Source organism: Pezoporus wallicus, unplaced genomic scaffold (genome assembly GCF_028554395.1).
Source record: "Pezoporus wallicus isolate ANWC-B61680 ecotype Strahan unplaced genomic scaffold, APGP_CSIRO_Pwel_v1 contig_8333, whole genome shotgun sequence".
Lineage (NCBI taxonomy): Eukaryota > Metazoa > Chordata > Aves > Psittaciformes > Psittacidae > Pezoporus > Pezoporus wallicus.
The window spans coordinates 523,861-547,452 of NW_026637037.1; the positions used below are offsets into that span (position 1 = coordinate 523,861).

General features: G+C 40.7%; 2 long non-coding RNA genes across 4 annotated transcripts in view; one reads left to right on the forward strand and one right to left on the reverse strand.

Moving 5' to 3' along the window:
* LOC130595735 (uncharacterized) overlaps nucleotides 1-23,592 on the forward strand; it is a 231,395-nt gene that overhangs the window by 97,078 nt on the left and 110,725 nt on the right. For all 3 annotated transcript variants that reach the window (XR_008971373.1, XR_008971371.1, XR_008971372.1), the window contains exon 3: nucleotides 1,949-1,991. This is a non-coding gene — a long non-coding RNA (uncharacterized LOC130595735). The remainder of the gene's footprint in view (nucleotides 1-1,948; nucleotides 1,992-23,592) is intronic.
* LOC130595736 (uncharacterized) lies at nucleotides 5,437-8,990 on the reverse strand. The gene is made up of 3 exons (XR_008971374.1): nucleotides 8,690-8,990; nucleotides 5,667-5,704; nucleotides 5,437-5,560 (listed from the first exon to the last, which is right to left on the reverse strand). It is a non-coding gene; the product is annotated as an uncharacterized LOC130595736 (long non-coding RNA).

Sequence of the window (23,592 nt, forward strand, 5' to 3'; positions counted from 1 at the left end):
CTGATCATTTCAGTTTGATTTCTGTCTTTAACAGTCTCTGGAGTTGCCTGTAGAAGCAAATGTAAAACCCATGAGACAGTATGTTCTCTTCAGAGTTGTTCTATTGACTGAATTCCTGCTGTTGGGACCTAGTCCTCTGATATGAAATCTTAACTGGCTCTTATTTCAGCTTCAACACCACAGGCAAATCACCTTCTGAGAACTGCATGTGCCTCAGTGTTACACTCTTCAAAAGCTGAATTTGTTTCCTCCTTGAGTAACACCACATGGTTTACAAAGGCTGCCCTCAGATTTTCTGAGGAAATCTTAGCTAATCTTTCCCTTTCTAACGTAAAATTGATCATTAATCTCTGCCACCTCTATGGCAATCTGTCAGGAATGTTTAGGAATTGACAACTGATTCAGTGAATCTGAGATGATGTGATGTTTCCAGCATTTCTGCAATGGAGCCACACTTTCTGTGAATATAAACCACATCCCCCCTTCCTCTGAGCCTTCTCTTCATCTCTGTGGGCTGTTGTTTGGAAACCAGAGAAGCGCAGCAAAGTATTTTAGTTTTGTCTCTATTCAGTGCCACATCTCACCTTTTGCTGGGTTTTAAGGAAGCTACTACAGTTAGTTCAATACGTCTGTAAAATAGCATGTGACAGCCTTGTTTCACAGTCTTTCTCAGGTGGAAGATGCAGTTATGACTGGGGCATTTGCCTGCTAGAAGTGTAGTCTTTATTTGTAGAAAACTCAGTTATTTGATCTACTCATTGATGTACTTCACCATTAATTCTGATACACAAATGATAAAGGTTCTTCCAGGTTAAAATTTGCCCTGGTTTCATGGGAAGGGATTTTAGTCTCTCCTGACCACTAGAAGTGGCATTCTCCACCCCTCCTCAGCATAGGGTGAAGGCTATGAGCAAGAATTGAGGCACGTTCATGAGTACCAGCTCTCTGCTTAAACCAAGGTCAATGTGGATCAGGTTCCTCAGGGCTGGTCCTGTCAAGTTTTGCACATCTTCAGGAATAGGGATTGCACAATCTCTATGGTTTACCTGTTAGTATTTTGCTATCCTAATGGTGATTTATTCCTCCCTCTCTCTCCCTTAACAGTATTTAATTGCAGTATTCCTTGTTGCAGCTTGGTGTCCATTATGTCTCATCAGTCACTTGTGCACCACTCAGGAATCTGACACTCTATGTCTTAGTAGTTGAAGACTACTTCAGACTCTATTTGAGACTGACTGCACTTGCTCTTGTTTATATGAAACTTCTCTGTCTCGCAGAGCTCCAAAATGTCCAAGAAATAGTATTCTGCTTTTAGTAGCTCCTTAGACCTTATTTTTAGCATTGTGTTGAGCCTCATCTAAGGTTGATTGAAGGGGGCTAAACATACTTTTGTGTAAGAATCGGGTTTTCTACCTTAAGGTCTGTAATGTAGACACTTTTGGGATCTGTAAGGTGTATAATTTAGATTTGATAACCGTAATCTCAAAAGCTGGTTTATGAAGGACAGTTGTGCCTTTGCAGATCATACTTTTGCTACAAAACCTCATGACACTTTGAGTGCATTATCTCACTGAAGCTGCATGTATTTCCCTTGAGGTGATGACTGAACACCATAAACTTCAGTTGTTTCCAAAGGCTCAGAGAGGCCTAGGGGTCCTGAGCATTAGTTTATGCCCACTGTCCATAATGTTTTTGAAGCTTATCTTTCTATACCTCAGTGACTCAGAGTATATAAGTGTTTCCATAATATGAGAACTCTAAATGGAAGAAAGGTGCTGATAATCAAGTATGAACCAGATTTCAGGATGATAAGACATTCACCTTTCATTACAGATCTGGCCTTGCTATTCCTTAATCCTGCCAGGAGGATGATGCTAGGTGGCCGGACAAGATAATCCTAAAGTGAGTTCAGTTACTAACTGTTGTTTGTGTTTGTTTTTCTTTCTAGCATTCTCAAATGGGAGATCATCTGACAAGCAAAGTATTTACTGGTAAGTCACACAACTGATTTTATGCCAATTCTTTTACAAAAGTATTGAATTTAGTGATGTGAAAGTGACAATCTGCAGATCAGAAAGGCAAAGTCTAGGGAATACTCGAGAAGTACTAGCAAAATGACATATTCAGAGTTGGAGAATGTAACACAGTTGTAAGTCATTCTAATCCTTACAGACCACTTCCAAGACATAAAACTGTATTAGAGAAATAAGTCATTTTTCTATATCAGCTCTATCTTGAATCTCTTTATTGAAACACAGGTTTCCAGGTCTGTGAGTCATCCTCGTGTGCCAGAATAAGGTTTAACCTGTTGTTTCTTCAGCTACAGTTTTGTATGTGAATTCCCTTCTCTCTCTTATGGATACGTATACCCCTACCTTCTCCCGTTGCCTGTCTCACACCATAGAGAAGTGTAAAAGCTGTTCTCTTCCTCTGCCTTCAGAACAAATAAAGTGGTGATTTACTTTGTTATTTTAAAGGGGATGTTCCTCTAATCTGTGAGTCATGAGATTAATTGAAAAGTAAATGAAAGAACTTGCATTTATCTTTGTTGTGTAATAGGTGCTATTTTTCTGAGGGAAATTACTGAACTGTATACTTCATATATTAGAAATCTGAGTGTATATGAAACTAAGCAGGTGAGTTGATAGACAGATATGGTTTGAGATCTCTCTGCCTCTCACTAATTTTTGGCAGCAGTATATTGTCAGATTAGGAGTATTTTACCATCAGAATCAGCTACTGAAAAGTGGTGCTGGACCCTGTGCTCCAAGGAGCTGCATCTACCCAGATGCAGCCCACCTGGGAGGACACTGTTGCTTATAATCACGTATATTATAGAATCATAGAATAGTTAGGGTTGGAAAGGACTCAAGATCATAAAGTTCCAACCCCCCTGCCATGGGCAGGGGCGCCTCACACTAAACCATGGCATCCAAGGCTCTGTCCAACCTGGTCTTGAGCACTGCCAGGGATGGAGCATTCACAACTTCCCTGGGCAACCCATTCCAGTGCCTCACCACCCTAACAGGAAAGAACTTCTTCCATATATCCATTCTAAACTTCCCTGTTTAAGTTTTAACTTGTTACCCCTTGTCCTGTCACTACAGTCCCTAATGAAGAGTCCCTCCCCAGCATCCCTATAGCCCCCCTTCAGATACTGGAAGGCTGCTATGAGGTCTCCACGCAGCCTTCTCTTCTCCAGGCTGAGCAGCTCCAACTTTCTCAGCCTGCCTTCATACGGGAGGTGCTCCAGTCCCCTGATCATACTCGTGGCTTCCTCTGGACTTGTTCCAACAGTTCCATGTCCTTTATATGTTGAGGACACCAGAACTGCACACAGTACTCCTAAGTGAGGTCTCACGAGAGCAGAGGGGCAGGATCACCTCCTTTGACCTGCTGGTCATGCTCCTTTTGATGCAGCCCAGGATACAGTTGGCTGTCCTTTCATGAGTGTCACATGCAAACCACAGCTTCCATTATCTTTTTCCCTTTCTTAACATCATTCTTCTTGTCTGACCATTTTCTGATTCCCTCCATTGCTCCTTTGAAGTGAGTTTGCTCTTTTCAGCTCTGGCACAGGCATTTCTGCCTATATTCCAGATGTCTGTGAGGACCAAACAGGGCATTACTGTCTATAGGACAAACTATATGGGAATACATATGGCAGAGCAAAATATTGGCTACCTCAGGCCAATATTGGCTAACAATGAAGCCACAGTGGGTAAAGAAATAATGTAAGGAATTGTGGCAAGAAGAGAAGTAAACTGTCACATTTAAGGTTTTTTGTTGTTGGTTTGTGTTTTTACTTTGCTCTGACAATCTAGAAGTTTTAAGCCTACTGCTGGGACATTAGTTATTTCTTGTCTGAGGTACTGCATTTAGTATTGTACTACAGTATTGTGAACAGGTTGTGAACGGGCTAAACAATGTGGGTTCAGTTTTGTAACCATGAAAGTAGACTCCTGCTATCCCATGTATTTTGCTTAGGGATCATTTATTCTTCAACATTGATCTGCTGGTGACAGGGTAGAGTTTAGTTTTGGCAGATAAAGTTCAGGATAGCAGACTGTTTCTCCTGTAGATGGGATATGCATGGCTTTGCTGTCCCTCAGGCTGCCTGTGTACTCTGGGCTGCATACACAGTGAGAGCCCCCAAAATCTGTGCGGATTTTGGGGAAGATGGAGTGTTTGTCTCCAAAACACTGTCACAGAGTACATGCCAGTTATGCCTGACCTGTTAGGCTTCAGACTTCCATTAATCCGGATAGTGTCCTCTTTTGATTCTCACCTCACTTTGCGTGGCAGGTTTCAGAGCACCAGAATTGTTACACAAGTGACTGGACTTGGCATCAAAATACAGGGGAAGCACATAAAATAAGAATAGTGGCAGCTAAGAACAAAACATGAAAGTACAGAGAGGATATTGCAAGCATTGCTTTAGAATGAGAGTAAAATTATTTTCCAGACAGAGTGGCCATCATTTGGTTAAGAAGGAGATTTTAAAAGTTTGACTGGATATACACACAAGAATAGTTCTTAAAAGAACAAAGTAATCTGTGCCATGGCACACCTGAAACAGAAGGTCTCCTCGTTCACATTGAGAGGAACATCATATTCTGAATTTCTTTCTTTCCTGAGAAACATACAACACTGTTCTGCACACTTGATTTTTATAAAGTCTGGATTGAGAAGGGCTGTAGGACACTGGATGTCCGTTTTTCTGTGCTAGTATAGTAGGGCAGTTGCAGTTCCAGCTTTAGCTCCAGCCGCTTAAAAGCCATACCACTACAATGTTGTTCAGCCAAGCAGCCATTGCATTTGTACTGCTAAAGCCCATTGGACAAGTGGCAGTAAAACAGACAATCGCAGTTTTCTCTCATTCATGCTTTTTTAAGACCTATTTGATAGCCTCAATGTTACAGTCAGGAAAGGCAGCCCTCTGGTTCTATCATTTCTGTTAAATGCCACTGCTTTAAACTAACTGGCAGTAGGCTTTTTTCTACTCACCAAGCAGTTTACCAATCCACAAAACTCCTCAGTCATCAAAAGCCCCTTCTTTGGTCAAACCACAATCATTGTGACAGTTTGAGGTGAGAGTATTTGGCAGGGATCGCTCAAGGGTTCATTCTTTTCAGAATGTTTACTTCACCTGACCACTTTCCTGGGTGCCACAGTGATTAGTCAGCTGTATATTATTTAAGGGAAGCTAAGGAATCCTATTGTCTCCATGCAAGAAACAGCTGAAGGGGGGGGGGATATAATAAAAACAAATAATAAAAGCCCCTCAGCACTGAAGAAGATGTGCTGGGAAAGGATTAAAATAAGTTGCACAGCAAGCAGAACGCCGTGTAGAACAGGGTGTGCAAGTGTATTCTAGGTAGGGCAGAGAATCAGGATTGCCTGAAAGGTCTCATTTATAAACTACAGTGAACAAGATTTTTTTTTACATTTGTTTTTAATCTTCACAGACTTTAACTGTTTGGGTTGATATTTTCCATGTTGGGCTTCCTCCTGGGGCAAAACATTTGGAATGACTATGATCAAAATGCATTGGCTGTTTCTGGAAAGAAAACGAATATGTATTGTTCTGTATAAAATTTTGAGCACTGTTTCTCCCCCCCAGTTGCATCTTTCTTTTGTTCTTTCAAAATATAATCAAAACCTACTGTCAAAGCATGATCTTCCTTCCTTGAAGTATGGGTTCCTGTGAAGAAAGATGCTATTGTTGCTTTATTCCATGGACTGAAATGATAGAGGTCTGTACAGTGACTCTAAATATTGCCAGTGACGCTACTGAGCCACAGGCTCTGCAGTAGGATTCCGTGCTGTGGCAGTTGTGGAGAGCTGGATAGCTCTGGATTTTAAAAACTGGTCATTTACAAATCAAACTTGAGAGCTGAGAGTCTAAGATCAGGGTGAAATCTGCTGGATAAAGCATGGACACATCTCACTAAATGAGCAGTTCAAAAATTTCAAATCCTGTCTTTCATTCTTGCCCTGTCTGTTAAGTGTGTGCCTTCAGACCCTTTTTATTGCATGCTTTTCAAACCTTGCTCCAGAGTCAAAATTCATTTCCTTCTAGGTATCTATACAGCACTCAACACTGCAGTGTTTCACTAACCATTAATGAAGTTATTTTCACAACATCCTAGTAAGATGAGGAGGAATTATTGTCCTCATTTGACAGATAGAGACCAGGACATGGTTGTTCAAGGCTGAAGATACTTGCTAAACTGGGGACCCAGTCTGAGACATCCTGCTCCAGATCTTTTTCAGGACATTTAATGTCGGGTAGGAGGCTCATAGCGCAGATCGCTTCAACTTCAGCTGCATTTGTGAGGGACTGGCACATTGAGTCCAGGTTTCAAGTCAGGCACAGAGCACATGCAGAACATACAGTTGATAAATGACCTTAAGTGGGAAGCCTGGTTTTAAGAAACTTGTCCTGTATCTCATAGACTGTCTTGTGACAGAAGCAGATGCAGATTCCAAACTCTTCAGGGCAACTTTTAAACTGTCCTTTTTTTAATCTTTCTTTCTGCATTCCTTGCTCATTACTTAACAGGGAACCTCAGCAATGCACAGTGCACTGAGCAGCCCTACTCATTGTCAGGCAACTGCCTCCTGCTCTCCATTGATTCATCCTGCAGACAAGTCTGTGCCATGCAGTGCCTGAAACAGTGACCTGTGGAAAGCTCAGTTTGTGATTGCTTAACTAAGTTGTATGATGTGTTTACCATATACCAAACTCTTGTCTTTGGTCACAAACGACTGAAGTCTGGTGTCTATCAAGGGAGAGTACTATAGAGTACTAATGAGGTGGTGAGTATACTGGCATAAAATGGCTCTTCGTATGTTTGTGGGGGCAGATACAGCTTGAACAGTGAGGATTACTGCTTAAATGCCCAAACTTCCTCCCATTCGCCCCCTTTTGTACTTGTTTTATACCTAGATCCCAAATAGTGCAGGGTAGGGACTATGATGTTTGGCTTGTATGGAACTTAGTATAGTGTGGCCTTGAACAAGGGACCTCAGCTGCTCTGATAGAATCCCTTTTCATTCACATTATTCATGTTATCATCTGAAAAAAATGAGTCTCTCAACTACCTAATTGAAAAATTTGCCATGTAGACCATCCTCTGTGGACCTCAGAGGTGGTCACTGACAGTTTGCTACGTTATGTGAGCTACCCACCTAGAATGTTGTAGGGAGCATTGCAATTTGTTCGCTAACTTTTGTTTCTCTTAAGTGAATTTAATATGTTATATACTTTTCAATTTTCTAAAGTGCTAGTAGTTTATTAAAACAGAACATTAAATTGACCTGTATACCTGTAGCAGAGGACTGTTGTGAAGATTAATAATTAGATAATGTTTGTAAAGCACTTTTTATAAGTGAAAAGTGCTATAAAGTGCTAAGCATTATTATTGCAGCATGATAGAGATCACAAAACACAGAAGTGAATTAGCTCTGGGTTTAATCCTTATAAGGCAAAGCATACCAGGGGCAAAATAACATTACAGTTATTTTTCTTACATCCAGCACTTCATTAACCACCGCATCGGGTTATATAACTCTCTGAGAGTCTAACTTAGTGAAGTTTGTAATCATAGCAGGGAAAGTTCTCACGGTTTTTGCAGGCAGGACTTGTGTGCGCAGCCTTTAAGGTCACACAGAGTTCCTCCAGCTATGCAACGTTAGTGCCTCCAATTGCATGTAGGGACATCACTGCCTGCTTTGGCTCTCTCCAAGTTAACCCCTCTCATGAGAGTGCCTTTGTCTATGTTAGATAATACCTGTCACTAAATAGAGGTTTTCATAAATGTAAAGTGGCATAATGCTACCGAATGCATACAGGCGTCTATATCGTATTAGGATTTTATTATGCTTCTCATGAACTCTTTTCCATAGGCTCAGTCGCTCCTTAAGTTTTGCTTTTCCTCTGAATTTTTACTGAAGCTGTGCAAAAGGCTCACCCCAGCAAATCCATCACTTGTTTTCTGGCACCAGTCAAGTCCTCAACATCTTTGAGAAAGTCAGTCAGCACTTTCTTTCCTTTTTAATTCTCACTTACTGCTTATCTTGCTGCAGGTGGCCTATTGCTACTGCTGCAATCATTGCTTTTCCTATGGATGGCACAAACACAGAATATTTTTTCAAGTTTGATTCGGGAGCTGCATGTTTTCTGCCCCATCCCCAGTAGGACAGTCTTGAGCCAAAACCTTGGGAAGTAGCATTTGTTACTTGGTTTAGCTACCTGCTGTTTTATGAAAAGAGGAATGTGAATTAGTCTTCTCAAAGAAGCGATGTGCCAAAACTTTGGAAGGTTGTCCATTTAGAAGTAGGATGTGCCTCTTTCAGTTGGGTTTAACTTCTCCTATAGGCTGCTTGATTTCTATTTGGTTTATTTTTGGTTGGAATGGGGTGTTTCTTGTTTGTTTTCCTCCCTTCCTTCTATAGGAACTGTCAGTAGACAGCCTCTGAAATTCTGGCTGCTGCTATGTGGACTGACTACAGTTCCCTGTTAACTTTACACTAGCCACTGAAGCATTCCTCTGTTTTATCTTGAAAAACAACACAACAAAAGTGCACCAAGGCACCATGTCCCCCATTACACTACTGTGGTGAGCTTAGTGCATTTGTTTGCTTCTGAAATGTGAAAAATGAGTGTTAAAATGTTAGGTCTTACCTGGTGAGTGCTGAGGAGAAACCAGGTGTGAGAGCTTCAGGGAAATGATTCCTGGACCCCGCAGATGTTTGTCAGCATCTGATTGCAGCTCATAGAGTAAATCTGCAAAGCACCTGTGCTGGGAGAGACCTGCAGTTTGCAGAGCTCAAGAGATCCTGGCTCCCATGGTCTTGAGACATCCTCAAATTACTTTGCTTCAGGCAGTCTCAGGAAGTGATGTTGAGGTTCTCTGTAAGGTCTCCATCTGCCTTCATGTCCATGTGCTGACTGTGGCACATACAGTTGTCATGTGGGCTGGAGAGAACCACAGCCTTACAACTGGCCTGTGGGACTTGCCCAAGAGGTAGCTGTGTTGGCCTTAACTTGGTTAAGCACAGGTGAACTTGATCATAAGCACAGCCCAGTGCCTCTTGTGCATCGTAGTACCAGTAACTTTGGGAGGTAGATATGAGAGATGCTAGAATGAAAATGTAGATGAACAGGCAAAAGGTTTGATTTAGGGGCCTACTGATATATTTCTGTTAGACTTGTGGTTTTTTGCAGTTGATTTCTGTATAACACAATGAGGAGAGGGAGCTGTAAAAGGAAAGGGAAGCTCCACCTTACCCAAATTGGAACCAGCTGACTACAAAAACCAAGAGGGTGGGGAGGGGATTATTTGTAGTCAGACCAGCAAGGGGAGCATTATTTATAGGCAGACCTGGAAGCAAGGTGGCAGGTGGTGAGGAGCACTTGGGTCAGACAAAGACATCTGCTAGGAATGTCAGCAATATAAAGGTAACCCTGTATCCAGTAGTAAATGATAGGACAGAAATTACAGCTAACCTGGAGGAAGAAAGGTTGCAGAGACATATTTGAGGGAAGTCACAATGTGTCAGACAGAGGAATTAACTGAAAGTAGGCATGCTGCCAAAAATAAAATCTGTATACCAGTGAGAGACTTCCAAGTCAAAAGTAGGTGAACTAGGTGCCTGCAGATGGAAGAGGACTGACCTTCACCAATTAAATGCAACTCAAATAGTTGATACTAATGTCATATTGTAGTCCATAATCATGAGCTGGACAGAATTGGTCATATGCTGGAGTACTTCAGTATATGGCTATAGAAGACGTAGAACAGGCCAGTCATGAGGATGGGGTGTAGCTTTCTGTTGTCCAACCAGCTAATATATTGCAATGAAAAGGCATACAGTGACTTGATAGGGAATTGCTGGTTTTCTAGTTTAGTGTTTTTAAATGTCTTAAGAATATCCTAAGCTTTGTATAAGTTCTTTAGTTGGTCTAAATTGGAGAAAAGGCACAAAAAATAATGGTAGGTTTATACTACTTGTTACCTGCTCAGTTAAGTGATGTTTAAGACCTGATTCTTCTGATTGCTGTTCTTGCTAATGTTGCTTGTTGTTACTTTGGCATTATATAATTTAGACAGAAGCGCATGGAGACCTACTGTTTAGGTGGAAAGAAGGGTTAGTGTAATTGAAAATTGTTTACTGCCTGTGTAGCTATGAGGGATATCAAAGAGGTATCATTTACCCATCTATAACATTGTGGTATGTGACAACAGGGTGAGGTTCAAAGAATCAGTTCTTTGATAATTTAGATGATTATGCTGAAGATCAGCTAGATCTTAGACAGGCACAAATGGAGACCTCTCAGTTATACATGAGTTGCTTCCAGGAATCTATGTGTGCTTAGTAGTAGTGCCCAAAATATAGTTAGGTTTCATGTCTTTGGGGAAAAAGAGCACAATAACCTTTGAGGTTCAAAACTGGGAATCTGCTGCTGGACGTTTAAACCATTCTGAAATGTGCTTTGGGAGTTCACAGTGTCTAAAGCAAATTTGATAGGCTACAAAAATCTCTTGTGCTATCTTGTGTTCTAGTCAGTTATTAAGGAAGAAATGTAAAGTTAGAAACAGAAGAAACAGAGATGGTCAGACTTTACTGCAGTTGAAACTTGAATTTTTAATTCAAAGTGGGGAAAGGGGCAAAATGAGAAACTGGAAAGAAATGTTTGGATGGGGAAAGGGCATGACTTGATAAGCAAGAAGTACAGAACTGGTCAAATGAAATTTCATGCATCTCAGAATTAGCATATAGAACTCGTGGGCATAAGATATCATGGAAGCTGAACACGTAAGAGGATTGAAAAAGATCAGACATCCGTATGGGTAATGAGAGCATCCAAATTACATTGAGCAGAATAAAACATTAATATAGATGTAAAACTTCATGCTTGCGGGCAGGAGCCAGACACATGTGGATGGGCTTCCAAGGGAACTCCATGCTTGAGGTGCTTATTCTATAGTTTTCCCCTTGGAATTTTTTTGCTTTCCTTTGTAGCAGTAGATACTGGTGCAGTTGAGGATCTGTGTTCCTTGCATTTATGCTTATGTAGGAAAGGAGAGGAGGGTGCACAAGAATATGCTGTTATTTGGTGCTTCTCAGGAGGAAGTAACTTTTAGACAATTCTAGAGAGCACAAGCAAAATAACCTTGCTGTAACTGGCATAAGGGCCTGGCTCCTCAGTTGTGTGGGAGAAAGGCCTGGTCAACTTATCCTTAGCCGTCAACCTCCCATGGCTGAGGCAGAAGTCAGTTCTGTGCAATTCAAACATGTTGTAATTTTGCCTCCATATTCTCCTGCAAAGTAAATTTATCGTTTGAAATAACATAAGTACGTTATTCATATGTAAGATGCCTCACGCCTGTCACGGGTTGTGAGTGGCCTGTAAGTGGCAGTACATGTTGAGTCTGTTCTTTGCGGGTTTCAGTGCAGCCCCCAGCCTGCCAGGTTGTGCTTTCCACCCTGCCCTTCATCAAACTGGGACTGCATCTAGCCACGTAGTGGTCTGCAGACCTCTGCATTATGAGATTGAAAACTTTGAGAATACTTTTCCCAACCAAAGTGAGAGAATCTTACAAGTCAGAAATGGCAGTAGATTGCTGCGAATATTTGTCATTTCCAAATGTAATGCATTTCATCCTGTCTTTCACTGTTGCTTGTCGCTATGGCACTGAATTAATCTGAATGGGAATATGGGCAATAAAACACTGCAGCCCCACTGTATTAGGAATTTGAGAGGGAAGAAGAAACTGCTTCACCACTGCCTCCTTTTCATACTTCGTATCTCTAAAAGTAGCCAGTTAATTACATTCCATGGTTACTGCTATTGTAATATGTGCTTATTTGAAGTGCAAAGATAATCATCAATTGTACACTCTTGACTACACTATTAATGGTTTCAATACCCACATTGTGTTTACATTTTACTTTATAACTAACACTTAGCCATTGTGGTTTTAGCATGTAGTAATTCAGTGAACACTGTCTCCATGTAATGCCCTTGCCATTTCATTCTGCGGTATTAAGTGTTGTTTTTCTAGGAAGGTCTTGAAATGTGGGGCATTATGTATGAGTTATGCTAATTTGTTAGGGCAATGAATACATTAATTTCATTAGTAAATGGCCTCAAAGCAATAATTACCAGTGTAGGTGTGTCAGAAACGATCATGTTCAGTTTTGCCAGTTAATTATTAAGATTTTGTTCTAAGGGACCGAGATTTGACATCTAGCTTCAATTTAGCCATAAATAAAAGTCTGAAGTATATTGGACTGAAGAAATGGAGCCAAGAACTTGTTTTGCTCTTAGAAATTTCTGCATTTTGTCTAATTGTGACTGCCAATACGATGCCAAAATAATTAGTGTCAGTGCTATGAGGTTTATACTATACCTCCCAAAAAGGCACATCATAATGAAAATAGCAATCACGCTTTCTCATTCCTCTCATCTCGCCTTATGTTACCGAATGCTGAATTATTCAAAGGTGGTGTTACTTGCTAGTGCAGTATTCAATTTGAAATGGCTGCAGTTTATCGTTGAAGCTGAAGGCTGTTTTTTAATGGAGTTTACTTCTAATGGCCTAATTAGGCTTCTGAGTTATAGCCATGCACTTCTTGAACTTTACATGGCTAACACTGTAGAGGAGACAAATGGAGGCACCTGTGCACCTGGGCTCCTTCCCATAGATGTGACCCTATTTTTAATTACAGTGGATTTGTTGAGAGAACAAACCTGATAAACCACTGTGCAATAATAATATGCTTTTAGGCACCTTACAGCTGTATTTTTTCCAAAGGAAACTTGGAAAATTGTGTACCTGAGCTCAGATACATTTCTCAGTTATTAAAATGGTAGCAATAAGAATTCTCTTGTTTCATTTTTGTGGTCTGCTTTGTAAAATAGAGATGTAGAAAGAGGGACTGTTGTCCTCACTGAACTTACTTACAGCTTCTTTCAAAACATGTTTTATGTTTTAAAGTGCAAGGCAGACTTCAGATCAGTACAGAATAATGCTGGAAAAAATAGGACTAATGGCTGTTTACTGTGTCTTTAGTTACATCATCAAAGATGCTTCACTACTCAATTGTATCATAGGGATATGCACTGTATGTGCAAGCAAAGGACATATAGGGCTCCCTGCACTTCCCATCAGTGGACATGGGTAACAGCCAGTCACAGCAGCTCTTTCAGCTCTGAAATGCATTTTATGTTGCTTGCAGGACTTGAGCCAAGCTTTTCAGATCTAGGGTGAAGGCCATCATTAGTCCAGTAAATGTGTACTTTGCAGAGTTTGCTCCCTGACCTTATTTCATAATCTCAAGCAGAGTCGGTGAATAATGATGCTGTGTCCGGCTTTTTAGATTTACAGATATGAAGAGTGGGTGTCTAATTGTGGCTTTCTTCTTTTGCACATTTGATAACTTTCCATTAGTTCAGTTGATACTCAGTTTGCCTTGGGACAGATAGAAGTAAATGTGACGGATCTTACAAAGAGTTTTGGCATCTCTCTGGGCAGCTTGGTTAATTTACCTTCTTTTCGGTCAAGCTCCTGAGAAACCTGACTGTGCAAAGGAAAACCAGCATTGTGCTGTTAGTAGAGTAATTGCTGGCCAGTGTAGTCCTTTCATATGCTGGATGGCTTTTATTCTGGACTGCTGCAGTATTTGTTTTAGGGACTCAGAAGCCAAGGGAACAATATCCTTTCTGTCTTAGATTGTGCTCTTTTCCTAAGATAATGGGAGGAAAATGACTCTTCCTTGTTTATGAGGCAATTAAGTGGAATATATTGACAGTTAGCATTCAAACAAATCTAGGGTGGCACAAATCTATCAAAGTACCTTAGGAACACTGTTCACTATAGAGATTTTGGAATATGTAACAAAATGTAGACAAAATCCCTTCTTAAATTTTATTCCCTAAGGATAAATCCCCTGGGAAATCAAGTTTTGTAAAAAGCTGTCAGAAGCAAAACGTTTTTTTTCTCTCCCCATGTTCAAACATCCTACTCTTCCAGGGAATAGGTTGCCAGCAAATCTGGTACCTGCATATTCTCGTGTTTTGCCATTAGTATTAAGTTGAAACATTTTAGGATTGGTTTAATATTTATGGCATAGTTTAATAAAATTTTAGGCATGTAAGGAGCTGGTTGCAAAGATGTGCCCCACTAGAAACTCATTTACTTACAGAATCAAATGCTAAGTAAAATAAACAGCTTGGCTTTCCACGGTCATTTTATAGCCACCTTCAGAGGAAGGTGGGGACGAGGGTTGTGTTGCCATGTGGGTTTAATTCTTGAACTTCCACTCTGGGTGCTCAAAGGCAATACGGTAGTTGAGCCAACGTTCTCTGTTAAATCACAAAAAGAGATTTTTTTTTTTCCCTACCAAATACAGGGGATCAACTGCAGCTGCAAAGAGGAAATTTAGCATTATCATCATACCAGTATCAGAAGGCTCTTTATATTTATAGCTTCATAAAAGTTCACAGCTAGAGTATTTGCTGCCAACTCATAAAGAACTAATGAAAATTTGTGCAGGTTTTTTTTTTGGTGGGGCGGGGGACAGTGATTTCTTAATCCCCTAAATCCTGATGAATTCTTCTATTCAAAACATTTGTACAAGAGAATGGAAAAGGGCTTCTTGTTGCTTTAATAGGGAAGGTCACACTTAAACTCACTATGGGACAAACTGTGCTACAGTTCTGCTTGGATAATTTTGCCATATTCCAAGCATACCCATTAACACCAAGATGACTGTCAACATATAAGAACAAAGTGACAGCATTATGTTGCCTTTGTGAAGGCAAATTGCTGTACTGTTTGGATAAACTTTAAAACTTGTTTTATAATCATAACAATGATTATTGCTTCAACATTAAACCCCCCTGTAATTAAGCAAAGTTTCTTTCAGATAAGTAGTATTTGGCAGTAATGAAAACCTCGTGCTTTAGTGTACCTCAGAGGGTGTTGTAACTCAATAATTCACAGGTTCTCTGAGCTTTTTTGGCTATAAGCAGAAAGTTTCTTTTATTTACATGCCTAAAACTATGAAAATTATGTCAATGTTTTTCTCTCCAGCTGCTGTGGAAAAGCATTCCTGAAAGAAAAGCTGGCAATAGTAATGAGTTAGATGAATATTATCAAATCTAAGGTAATACAAGCTTTGGTGATTTTTCTAGTTACTGATCATCTTTCCCCTTCACCCCTTCCAGTTATTGTGTTTATAATGGCAAGGCTGATCTAAATTTGTCACTTCCGTGTTATTGCCCTGTCCCTTCTTCCCTACAACCTCATCTAGTTGGAGAGAGCCTTTCCCAAGAGCAGCATGCATTTTTGAAGTTTCATGCTAAGAAGTTAGAGTTGGAAGTATCTCTGAAATTATGTTGTGAGAAATGTTCTGGGTTATAGTAGGAAGGTGTCACTTGGTGCTGCCAGACTAGAGAAGGCATATTTCAAAACCAGAATGTTTCAACCCTATCAATGTGAAAGGATTTACCTCTCAGAAAGAGGAGCTTCCTTAATCAAAGGAACTAAACTGGAGTGATGGCATGACCCTAGCTTTATATTTAAACATACATTCATTCCTTTAGCAGTGACTTCCATACATGTGGCATTGGTGACTTGGAGAAAGTCACAGCAAATTCTGAAGCTCAGGAAGAGCAGAACTGCTCTTTGTGGGTGACATGAGGAGGGAGAAAAGGTGGAAAACTTTGGCAGGGGAGGAAGCTCCATTATTTTCACTATGCTGGCTCTTTCAGCTTTCTGAGCTTGTGAATAAAGGCAGTGTGTGTATTCATCTGTGCAGTTGTGAAAACTTGTGAGAAAACTTGCTATTTTCTTTCTACCAGAAAGCAGTAGTGCAGTAAAATCTGACCTCTTACACAGATCTGAGACACACCTAACAGAGCTGAACCAGTCAGGCTGTCCTCTCAGCCCAAGCCGTTTCATCTTTTTGCATGCAGTGTGCCTCAAGCTGTGAAGCTATTTGTTGAACTAGGCTGTGTTACTGTTTGACTGAGAGGAAGACAAATGTTCCGTATTATCCTTAATTTCCATATAATTGTTTTAATCTTTGTTCTATAATAAATGTATAAAAGTACCCTGAGGGTACCTCTTTGTTTGGTGTTGCAAGTGTCTCATTTAGAGTCCAAGCAAGATGGAAATGTTCAGGTCTGCATTTTCTTCCTCTCACCTGAGTGGTTCACAAGATGCATTCAAAATACTCAGCCATTCACACTGCAGAACTTTCTGCATGTGAAATTATGTGAGGATGTGTTTCCCGTCCATCTCATTCTGGATGTGTTTAGCAACTCAGATTAGGACAAGTGACAGCTTGGGCTGGAGAGATGTACTCCTGCCAACTCCACAAAACATTCTGTTATTGCTGGGGGATCATATGTTCCAAGTTAAAAGGAACTGGGGAGGGAGGGAAGAAGGAATGTCTTACCTGCAACTTGCCACTGCTTCCTGGATTGCATCTTTCCTGCATGTTTATTCAAAGAGGCTGAACAAATAGTCCTGCATACAGAAAATGACCATCTCCAGAACTTCTGAAGGATCAAGATTTATGACAGAACATACAAGAGTCTCATGTGGAGTCCTTTCAGTTTGGCACTCTACCTATGTGATTTTTTGCCTGGTTAATGACAGCTTGTCTCGCTTGGTTCCCAGTGGTCATCTGCATGCAACCTTCACTCTCAGGCTCCTTAATGCATAGTGTCATTTTCAGCTTTTTTGTGGCTTTGTTTCAAGGTGGCTACTTCAGGATGGCACCCCATCTGTATGCCTGAACTTCAGTCGTACAGATGTGCTAAGGTAAGGACTCCCTTGGGAGCACCTAGCCAAAGAGCACTTGAACACAATTCCTCCACACCAGTCTAAAAGGAGTGAGTTAGAGAATTCACAGAGCATAAACAGATAGGAGGGTAAAAGAAGGTTCTGAAGAGAGTTTTTCTGTTTGGTTCTGTAAAAGCTAAAATAATAATAACATATCTCTGGAGTTTAATGAAGCATTATAATCCCACTGTAAAACATCTGTGGGATGCCATAGAAAGCATATAGAAAGTGTGGCATTGTATAATATATTCCATAAGGGTTTTCTTATTTGGTTTTGATGGGAGGTGGTACAGTTGCTGAAATTAGTGGGGTGGGAGGGTTGTCTGTGCACGCCTGACAGAACAGAGAAATGTGGAGACTTTGGATAGTTCTTTCACAAGTTGTTTTCAAGCCTGAAATAGAGCCTTGTCTTCAGGGGGAAAACAAGCATCCTGATTTCACCAGATGTTAATGTTTAGTTCTATGGTCTCTTTAATAACAAGCCCAGTGAAAAGGGAAAAGTCATATGAATACATTTTTTGACATTTTGTTTATTAGCATTTTATCTAGGCTAGTAGTAAATGAATAGACTTGTCAGCAGAAATCTCTTGGTGAAGCAAATAAAGAATCTTAATAGGCAGGGAGAACAGAACTAACGGCAAATTGCTCACAAAGAGCTCTAATTTATTGGTTTCTTTTTCATGAAGATTCTGTTCTGGTTTCTGGCTTTGCCAGAAGAAACAGCTGAATGATGACATGGATTCTCAGAGAGAAACTGTGCTGTCTGGTAGGAAAGGGGAAGACTTGAGGAAAGAGTCTATTTGCTTTAACGCTTTCTTCAAAATACTTCATACCACACCTGGTAAAGTTTTCTTAGTTTGATTTTGGGGTTTCGGTGGACTTGGCAAGTGTGTATTTTTATACAAGTGCTGTGATGCCTGATTCCTCTTGTAAGTGCCTTCCTGCAGTACAAGTGAGGGCTTCTCTGGGTCTCTGCTATGCACCTGGACCCACTAGTACTACTGGCACACTGCTTTTGGGGCCAGTGGAGTTACTGAGAGGCGCAGCACTGTCTCGTTTCCTCCCCCCACCCTATTTAGGCCATCCTGTTCTCCCAAACAAGGGAAATAGCTGCAAATTCCAGGGTCAAAATGATATTTGTTTGGGGTATTCTTAGTGGTTACAAGCTGGATGTTTTCTATTTGTTACCAGCTGTGTAGTCCACAGCAATCACAAATGTAGAGCATACAACTGAATTAACTTGTATAATTTGTAGAAATCAGTGTTACCTACACTGAATGCCTCCCAAATCCATTGGTGGGATGGAGCCTGTTACTTGTATAACTCTTCAGCCAGGTGAGCATGAGGAGGTGTCATGTGTATCAGTGCATTAGCAGCAGCTGTGGACTCTTTCTCAACACCAGTCCTTATTTGCCAAGATTAACAAAACTTTCCTGATCCAGCCCATTCAGCCTTCAGCTTTATGTTGGCTATCAGAGAAAGTGCTGTGTTTTCAAAAAGTAATTGCTGAGTGACCTCAGAAGGGCAAGTTCCATCCTCTTACTCCTTCCCTTCCGTTGGACAAGCAAAAAGGTTCAGAATGCAATGATGCATCCTTGAAAGTGCTTGAAGTCAAGATGGGAAAAGGTGGAGAGGTAGGGAGTGAACTGGAATAGGACAGGTCAAATAATCCTAGGGAAATAATTTTCGATTAATTAAATTTCCTTTTCCTGTGTTAAATTCATTCTCTGAGCTTTCATCATTGTCATGACTGTGTCAGAAAGTCATTCTAATGTGTACAGAAAACCCCAAACCAAAGCAAAACACCCCCCCACAAAAAGAAAAAAAAAGAAAAAAAGCACCATGGAAGAGAAAAATGGTGAAATGTGGCAATCTGGACGTTGTTACTTTTTATTTGGTGCTTTATTGGTGTTGTAATTTATTTTGAGAAGAACTCCTGGCTTTCAGGTGAAAGGAGGAATGACGGAACAGTTTAAGCCATGTAGAGGTAGTAAGACAGCAGAACTAGTTTGATTATGTAGGCTAATTGCATGGTTTTTCCTCATCTTCTAACTATGTTTCTAAAATGAATTCCTTCCATAAATCCAGTACAACAACTTCTGTTCCAATGAGAGCTTGTCTTTCTCTCCTGAAGAGACAACCAAACAACTGTTGTAGCTAATCAGGAAATGTAGTTTCTCCTGTGTTTCATGTTTTCTTTGTCCCAGACCCTGTCGGGAGAAAGACAAAACTCCAAGAATGTGGTTTAACAAGGCTGAAACTTTACATAATGTTTCAAGGAACTATCTGACAATAATTCATCCAGCACAGGTCATTCATCCTGTTGTAATCCACTTCGCAAAGGGCCCCTGTCAGCTCTGTACCCCATTAACCAGGCACAGCTCCATGGCTGAGACTTCACTGCTTTCCTCTCATGCAGGGCAGGGGGAACTGACTCCTCACTGCTCAGGTGATTCAGAGCCTCAACCCATTCTTCCCCACCTTCTTTCCTTAGTAAGTGCTTTCCCCTGTGCAACTGCAGTTGTAGCTTTCTAAATGAACAAGAAGCCCTTTCGAAAGATTCTCTACAAAGAGGAATTTGCTGAATTGCAACTCCTCCTTTCTCATCCCCTGAAGAGGAAAGAAAATTGATAAAAGAAAATGTTTGTCATATTTGCTCACCATGAAGATGCTTCTTTGGTCCACAGAGAATGCGTGATGTGCTTGGAAGGTTCTGAAGTTCAGTAGTTTTACTATTCTAAAGCTGCTGTAATTTTTTAAGAGTCTGTTTTCGGCATGGTAACTGGAGGCAAGAGGAAAAGATTATAAGGTCTTTTGATGGGGAGGATATGTTCTTGTGTGCACTGAAGATCTCTCATACGCAGGACCAGGTGCAGATACATGAATGGCTATGGCAGCCTGCCTGCTGATTTCTCTTACTGAATAGCCTCCCCCTTTCTCGTGAGCATCAGCCCCACTAGAGTTTTACTCGGTCATCTTTTCATGCACTAGAAAGTACTTCAGGAGAACAGATGTGGACAATGCAAAATTAAACAGAGAGGGGAAAATAAGGAAGAAAAATGACCACAGGCTAACAGCAGGGGTACATTTTGATGGAGGGGAGGCAGGAGAATGGAGAAGGGAAGGGAAAAGAGACTTAACATCTGTAAGACTGTTTAGCCAGAATTTCCTGATATGAGCTCCTCTATCAGGCCATAAGATGAGAACAAAGGAAGTTCTGGTACCTTATAGTACCAGTTTTGAAGGCACCAGAAACTTTTCCAGCTCAGACAAAGCTTCTCCATCTCTAAGGCTGCCAGAAGTCAGTTTCTGACTTACTAGAGGCCCTTGTATAAACCTTTGGAGGCTTGATAGCTTGCAAATACTGGTTTGCTTTGGAATTTTTTGTTTGTCTGGGGTTTGTTGGTTGTTCTGTTGTTCAGTATTGGGTGTTTTTGGGAGGGTGTTACTTTAATTCTGAGTGGGAATCACATAATCAGCTAGGTTGGAAAAGTCCTTTAACTGTTACCCCAGGGCTGCCAAGACCACTTCCAGGGGCAGTGATTCCACCACTTCCCTGGGCAGCCTGTACCAATGCCTGAGCACCCTTTTGGTGAAGAAACTGTTCCTAATCTCCAGTCTAAACCTCCCTTGATGCAGCTTTAGGCCATTTCCTCTTGTCCTGTCCCTTGTTACCTGGGAGGAGATGGGCTTAGCTTTATGAAAGTTAATGTTAGAGGCAGCCTTATTTATCCATATTAATGTAAAATTAATTTCATACCACTAAATTAACATGGTGAAGAAAAATTTAGTTCCTTTCAATAAACCAATCTCTATAAAGATTTAATTACAAAATACACTTTTATAGGCCCTTATTTCCTAGTTCCTCCTTCATAAAGGAAAAGAAAAACCTAACCATAACCCAGTACTTAAGTTTTGTACTTTTTTTGCCTGGATACTTGTGTTTTGGTGAGGAAATATAAAACTTGCTTGAAGCAGTTGCCTATAGCGGTATATAGTGGTATAATCAAGTGATGATTTGTACATGTATTGGACATAATTTCTTGCAGGCATGTAATGTAGTATTTGATTTTAATTGAAATTGCATAGCAAATGTGATTGAAACAGATCATTAGAAATGGGTAAGGGCTGGGGAAAGAAAGGCTTCTGCAATAGTATGCTGGTTTTGGCTGGGATAGAGTTAGTTTTCTTCATAGTAACTGGTACGGGCTATGGTTTGGGTTTGTGCTGAAAACAATGATCACATGGGGGTGGGGTGGGTGTGTTATTGCTGAGCAGTACTTAACCAGAGCCAAGGCCTTTTCTGCCTCTACCACACCAGTGAGCAGACTTGGGGTGCATAAAGAGTTGGAGGGGACAGCTGACCCCAGCATATGGGGTGTCCCATACCATGATGATGGGGAAGAAGTAGGGGAACATTTGGGGCTATGGTGTTTGTCTTCCCAAGTAACTGTTAGCATGATGGAGTCCTGCTTTCCTTGAGATGGCTGAACACCTGTCTGCAATGGGGAAGTGGTGAATGATTCCTTGTGTTGCATTATGCTTTATGCACAGTGTGTGTTCTGTGCATTAAATTGTCTTTATCTCAACCCAGTTGAGATAGAATCTCTCACCTATTGTGATTCTCTCCCCATCCTGCCATGGGGGGCAGTGAGTGAGCAGCTGCATGGGATTTAGTTGTGAGCTGGGTTAAACCATGACACTTGGGTAGAGGGCTGGCAATGAGTTTGCATTGGAAGAGCTGCCTTGCTGGGTACATATGGAAGAGCTGTGAGGGTTGGCTATTTGGTATTTGAGAATTAGTAAAGTACTGTTAAGATTTTTCCTGTTGCAATATAAACAGCCTGGCAGGCAGATTTCATGTTTCTGTTCCCTGTTTTTCTCTTCCCTTAATCTCACCAGAATTAATTGAATCAAAGCCTAGACGGAAGTGAAACACGCTTGTTTTGTCACTGTACATATGGACTTGATGAAGTGCGTCTGAATCATGATGCTGGCTGTGCCCTCCGTTATCAGAAACTGGCTGTGTTGATGAGCAAAGCCTGTCCACAGCAGTGGCCTCTCTGGGTCCCTGTTTGCACTTATGCCATGCTCAGATGCTCTTGTCAGCTTTCCCCAAATCAACTGCTAAACTTGGAGACAGTAGCTGGTGGGTATCCTGCCTTCAGCAGCCTGTGAAAATAAGCACAGTCCAACCAAAGGAAGTGTAACTGCTTTTATATATATATATCAGTAACTTTCTGTAATAGAAATCCTATTGCTTGGTTCTTTATACTCTCTGAGGTTAATTTTTATAATCGCTGGGCACAAAGCTTGGGGGACTTGATTTTCAAGGTATGCTGTAGGCTTGATCTATTCCACCAGCATTTAGACCTGGGTGGGGAGTTGTGCTGATGCCTGTTGGAGTTGATGCTAGTGGCTGGATCTGAGGTGACCCCATGGCTTAGTCTCACTGGTGGTTGCATTTCAATTCACAGTTTTACCACCCTGATCAGATACTCAGAAATTGTATTTTTCTGTAAATGCTAAGCAAGTGATTGCAGGTACACTACAGGCTGTGTGCTGTTAGTTTTTATTTCCATTTGATCCTATTTATCATTTATTTCCATTTGATTCTATTTATCATATTAATGTTGTACAGTAGAAGCCAGACTATTTTTTCCTACCCAACCCATTGCCCATCTCAGTGGTATATGTAGGAAGTGAGCTTGAGCAGGACTGTGGTCGGCAGAGCAGAGCTTTGGCAGCTCTGCATCATGATGCCTCAGAACACAGGAAAACCTGCTGAATCTGGTACTTTCCCTGCTCTTAGAAGTCAGACTCTGTGAACGGGCATTTGAACAATGGTTGGGAAGTGGAAAGATGCCCTAATTTCTTAATTTTTATGTGTGAATGATGTAGGTCACAAGTAAAATCTTTTTTTATGACCTGCAATATTGGGATTGTATCTATTTCAGAGCTCATTAAGTTTTGATAACTGAGGTGGTTTAATGACACACTGTACTGTGGGGTTTTATCTGCAATATGTATGCTTAACATGATCATGTTTTACATGTGTAATTTAAATGGTAAATACAGGAAAGGAAAATTAATTATTCTCTTTTCAAGCAAAGAGTTGGGGACTATTGTCATTTTAAACACAGTTTTAAAAATACCTTTTAAGTGAAACTGTTTTCTCTAAAATACCTGCCTTCTAAAACTGTAACTTAAAAATGTAACTCTATTTGGGTTTTCTTCCCCTAACCTCATACTATCCAGTTTTCAGTTCAATTAGTCACATCAGTGTAGTTTTCTGACCCCAATGTGTGAAGTCCTATAGTTTGGAACTTGGATAGGAATTATTATGCAGCACAAGGGTGGGTTTTTCAAAACCCGTCTGCTAAAGACTGTGATGGAAGACTTTATGCCTGTACTGTCCTCAATAAGGAGTTGTGGAATTAAGGAGAGCTATAAAACACAAAACTCTAGACCTGCATATGATTATTCATGTTGCATTATGAAATCATAAACTGCATTGCTCAATGAGAGAGTTTTCCAGCTTTAAAGAGAGATTTCTTGTGTTTTTCACCTTCCTTTATTTTTACATGTGAGATACTGGCTGTGGAGGGAAGCATGGAGTGGTGCTCTGGCCTTTCATCTCTGGAGAGAGAGGGATTTGTAAATTGGATAAAGGTCAATAGGGAATATTAGTTTAGTTGCTGATGTCAGACGAGTGCTTCTCTAGATC